We start from the raw sequence: 5,728 nt of genomic DNA, 5'->3' as shown, positions 1-5,728 counted from the left end.
GTGTGTGTGTGTGTGTGTGTGTGTTTGTGTGTGTGTGTGTGTATGTGTAGACACACACACATTAACGCATTCATGTAAGCACAAGGAGTTGTACACGTATAAGTTTTAAATACTATATGTTCATACACATACGTCCAGTTGTAGAATAAAATATAAGGAAATGCAACCATATATGGTGTTATGCATATACTTAACAGATATTTTCAAAAGGGTAGAAATATTACACAATAATATATAATTTCTAAGTCTCAGTTATTAAATATGTGCCTGACATCTGAATTGTAATAGAGATGATTATATGAACTCCCCTATTTCTTTAGAACTTAAAATTTCCTGAGGTTTATGTAACTGCAATTAATTATATCCTCATTATATTTACTGAGAAATGGCGAGATAGAAAACAAAATTTCCCTTGCCTGCTGGCTGTATAATTACTATATACTCACTTCTCCTGTATGTTTTTATGCGAATTTTCCAGCGATTATATCCAACATGCTTTTTATTATTACAGATGTCTTGCTATTACACAGAATCATCTAACAATTAAGTATCTCGACCTTGTATTTTTCAACAAAATCTCAAACTATATAGAAATTCAAAGAAGAAATTTTCATTGTAGAGACAATGCATTCCTTAGTCCCCATTTAATTACTTTATAAGCAATAAATATTGTAGAAGACATTTAACATACCGCTACACGCTTAAAGTTTATTCGTAACCGGTTTAATAAATCAGTACTGGTTTATTCATATCTTGTCTTTTAATGTACTGAAAGTATACGTCTCCGCTAAATATATTTCTGAAGAAGTACTTTGCATGGGTACTTGAGAGACAAATGGAGACAATCAGACCGAGAAATGCTATAATTAATTATTCTATATGCTTAATCCTCCTCAACACATTTAAGGATCCACAAGTGTACTCTTCTCTCCTTATTAACTATTGGTGACTATAAATGCCTCACTGGATACAGTGTAACTGCCGTCTCGTTTTATTTTACCCAGATTAGTTTTATTACAACTGATAATGCTATCAAATGTATTAAGGATAGTAGACTGCAAGACGTTGTTATTATATGTATCGTATTTTTCCTAGTGGTCCTGGTGCAATGGGATATTTTCTGTAAAGAGAAACTTTCGGTATGTGGACTTTCACCTGAAAATTGTATATAAAGCATATATGACTGCGCTATTCCACTATTTTTAAATGTGCATTCAAAATCTTTATTTTACCTAGTATTGTTCATTATCCCTTTGACCACCTCAAAACATTTAATTTTATCACTATGATTTTGTTATAAATCATGTCCACTGCCCGTTATACCCATATTTAACATATCTAAGCAAAATACCACACATACTATTAGGATGTTTGTTCTTTAATTTGTTACATTTTCTGACCCTCTACAAACTAACTCTCTAAATTTTGTCTATAAGTTTTATTGTGAGTAATACAGGGCATCATACGGCTGTTGATATGTTCACCATTTGTACTGTTCCACAATCTGTCATGCCAATCAACATTAAGTACATATTTAGTGATTATGAAAGTGACTTTATTATTATCAAATTAAAACAAAATGCCAGAATTATGAGTGCGTCAGATGTAGGCATTTATATTTTTCTGGTAGTTTACGTTCTGAATGGAAATGCTGCTGGTGTTTATACTGCTTTTACATATATACAGACATATATATATGTATGTATGTATGTATGTATGTATGTATGTATGTATGTATGTATGTGTGTGTGTGTGTGTAAGTATGTACGGACGTACGTATATGTACGTGAAAGTGAAGCGCGTTTCATAAACTCATGACTGCCTTTGGTACTTATATTTCTAAAAAAATCCCAAGTTGTATGAATATTTCGTGGAATTTACTATCGAAACCGGGTTATTATCATTCGCTTTATTAATGTATCATTTTTACAAGATTGCTTTGAAAGGAATAAACGTTATAATTTTATTGCTTTAGTATAGTAAAACTAATGCAGCAGAAGACATGAATTATGGTTATTTCAACTTAAAATACGCATTTTATTGCTTCCTTACAGATGCTTTGCCAATGAATGTAGAGAAGAGACATCTAGAATTTTCATTTCATATGATTAATGGCCGTCGTTATCGTATTAACACATATTTTAGTGCATTATTATATTAATGTACACTCTGGAAATTCATATCTGCACATAATTATAAGAGGCAAGATATATACCTAAACACACCAATATATATTTCCCGAATACATCTGATAGTTAATCAAAATCTAAAACTGCTATTATTGTTTTATTATTCGCAATCGGAAGTATAATTTAGTTTCCATGAAATGCATGCCTATTGCATTGTAATTAAGCCATCATTCAAAAGATTGTCTTTAACATAAGCAACAAAATATATCTTATATATATATATATATATATATATATATATATATATATATGCCTCCCATCCTGTTAAAGGAGATAACTTTCATGATGTGAATGCTTTCATTTGAATTGAAAGACATATTGGATATACAGTTAACCCACGCCATATTGCGGTTCGCCTATCGTAGTTAACTATTTAAGCTTACGTCGATTCCACTGTGGTGTTGGTTTGCATTTATAATAAAATAAACATATACAAATTATAAAAATGATAATAAAAAAATACAGTAGAGTACTGTTTGTACTTCGCGGATTTTCAAATATCTCAGGGGTTTTGAAACCTAACACACGTGATAGTCGAGGGATTACTGTAGTGAAAAGTAGAATCGTAAGCTGGGTTAGGAGTGGAACAACCAGGTTTAAGATCGTTTGAGTCACTCCACACATGTTATCCTGGGAGTAGTGTCCATACATGTAGGCCTGAAAGTGGTGTCCATTCACGCAGGCTTGAGGGTGGTGTCCATACAAGTAGGCCTGAGAGTGGTGTCCATATACGCAGGCCTGAGAGTGGTGTACATACACTTAGGCCCGAGAGTAGTGCCCATACATGTAGGCCTGAGATTGGTAGGGTTAGTGGTGTCCATACATGCAGTTCTGAGAATGGTGTCCATGTACGCAGGCCTGAGAGTGGTTTCCATACACGTAGACCTGAGAGTGGTGTCCATACACCCAGGTCTGTGAGTGGTGTCTATACACGTAGGCACGAGAGTAGTGCCCAAACATGTAGGCCTGAGATTCGTGCGTATCGCAAAGCTTATATACATCTACATTGTCCAATGCGTACTTTCCCAGTATAAAACGCTAGCTTTCTAATCGGAGGGGGAAACACATTAACTTATTTCTGGAATTATTTTCCGCTGTTATCTAGCATCTTAATAGCACTGAACTGAATGCATTATGATGGAGCGTGTCACTGTTTACTCCAGTGAGTTCCCTTTCTTGTTAGTGATGTTGTTACCCAATATATCCTTTATCTATGATTATATTATATAATTGTAATGGGATTTGGCCTCAAATTCAGCAACACTGTGACTTTATTAACACTAATAGTAGTCTACATAAACTGATATTAAATAAAATTCAAGACAATATTGTTTTTGTTATGTCTCAAGCTACTGCTATCTAGCACCTTCGAATGATCTCTACTCAACCATTACGCAACTGCTACTTGACTGCTACTCAACAGCTGCTCAACACACCTACCACGACCAGACTACCTCTATTTACCTGGGAGCGTCGACACAATAGTTTTGATAGTGTGACACGGTGCAAATCCGAATATATTCACGTCCAACAGAACGCAATATCTTTCTGTTTCTTTTCATCGTTGATCTTTTATGTTTCTTACACTTGCCTTTCATTCCCTCATGTCTGTTCTTAATGCAGGACACGTGCATTTAAAATTTAATTGCCGTGAGTATTAGTTTGAAATATAATGCATTTAGAACCCGTCTGATAAGTGTTTTCGGAGAAGACCTGCTGTTATTTCGGTTACCTATTTGTATATACATACATTGGTTTCGTTATTAAGAGAAAGAAATTGTGAAATTGTTTGCTTGATGCTTTCTATGACTTATTTGCACGATTTTATATATATATATATATATAAAATAGATTCACTTACAAACTTACGGAATTTTATATTTCTTGCTTGTCATCATTATAAGTTCTTATTTTATGCAATTATCATCTCATACTTGTAGTAGAATACACTATTATCTCCAACGACATACTTATGCATTATCTGCAATTTTTATGAGCGATTTTGTTACGACCTCATCGCAGAAACATATTTTTCAATGACTTACAGATTTGACCTATATAATTCATAAAGCAAATAAACTTTACTTTGCTCGCAGCTTTTCTATGGTAATCGAATATTCTATTAGCATGGCATTACCAGGTCATAAAGTAAAATAACCTTTGGAAAGGAAATATATTTTGTATTATTGGATTATTTTGTACAGATATTACTCTTTGCTTCATTTTATTCTGCACATAATTTATCTATATATTTTAAAGTTTTAGAATATGCATTATCATGAACTTTGAATTATGCAAGATATTTCTTTTTATTGCTCTGTTGGTAAATAAATGAAGGAAAATTCATGTCGTAATACTTTTGAATCATTGCTTCTCAATTTGAGATTTATATTCCATTTATATAATCTACTTTAATGTATAATATAAATTGTCGACGGATAGGCACTGCTGCACGCTGAAGAAGGAGACCAATGAGTGATGTTATTCGAAGAATTTCCATCTCATCATTTTATAGTATATCAGGATGTACGTAGTACAATATAAAATGCCTGCTTTCAGAGCGATTTGTCTGAAAATTAAATGTGTTCATATAATCCTTTCTTTCTACTGGAGGCAGATGGTCTCACATTTATTGGGAGGGTGCAAGTGGATCACATGGAACCCCAGTGTTTCACTGGTATTTAATTTGTTGACCCCGAAATGATGGAAGGCAAAGTCGACTTCGGCGGAATTTGAACTCAGAACGCAGCGATGAGAGAAATACTGCTAAGCGTTTCGTCCAGTCTGCTAACGATACTGCCAGCACGTCGACTTTAATAATAATTATTTCTTCTCTAGGTACAAGTCCTTGAAATTGTTTGCGGTGAGGGAACAAGTCGATTGGATCGATGACTGTGCGTAACTAGTACTTATTTCATCGACCTCGAAAGGTTGAGAGCAAAGTCGACCTCGGCGGAATTCGAACTCAGAACGTAGCGATGGACGAAATACTGCTAAGCACTACGTCCAGCGTGCTAACGATTCTGTTAGCTTGCCGCCTTCAATAATATTATAATATTTCATTTCTTATTAACCTTACTTTCTACAGTATCTATATAATTCTGCCAAAACACCTCTTAAAAGGAGCGGAATTGCGACGAGAAAAATAATTATATTCTACACTCTAAATTTGTCTGGTTCAGATATGCTTTTATGTGTTCTGTATGCATAGATGATAATACAGTTCTCTTTGCAAATGCATGTACTGCAAGTGTGATCCAAAGAGTCGAAGAACTTGACTTGAAATTACATACTAGTCTCTTTTACTCTTTTACTTGTTTCAGTCATTTGACTGCTGCCATGCTGGAACACCGCCTTTAGTCGAGCAAATCGACCCCAGGACTTATTCTTTGGAAGCCTAGTACTTACTCTATCGGTCTCTTTTGCCGAACCGCTAAGTTACGGGAACGTAAACACACCAGCATCGGTTGTCAAGCGATGTTGGGGGGACAAACACAGACACACAAACACACACATACACACATATATATATATATATA

The 5,728-nt window shown here is 34.4% G+C and overlaps 1 protein-coding gene across 6 annotated transcripts in view; it reads left to right on the top strand.

Annotated features, from left to right (window-relative positions):
• LOC106877896 (prolactin-releasing peptide receptor-like) overlaps positions 1 to 5,728 on the top strand; it is a 381,315-nt gene that overhangs the window by 309,210 nt on the left and 66,377 nt on the right. The gene's annotated exons all lie outside the window — the stretch shown is intronic.

The sequence above is a fragment of the Octopus bimaculoides genome, chromosome 5, assembly GCF_001194135.2.
Source record: "Octopus bimaculoides isolate UCB-OBI-ISO-001 chromosome 5, ASM119413v2, whole genome shotgun sequence".
Classification (NCBI taxonomy): Eukaryota; Metazoa; Mollusca; class Cephalopoda; order Octopoda; family Octopodidae; genus Octopus; species Octopus bimaculoides.
Note: the sequence above shows the minus strand (reverse complement) of the source record. Positions and strands in the feature narration are given on the sequence as shown.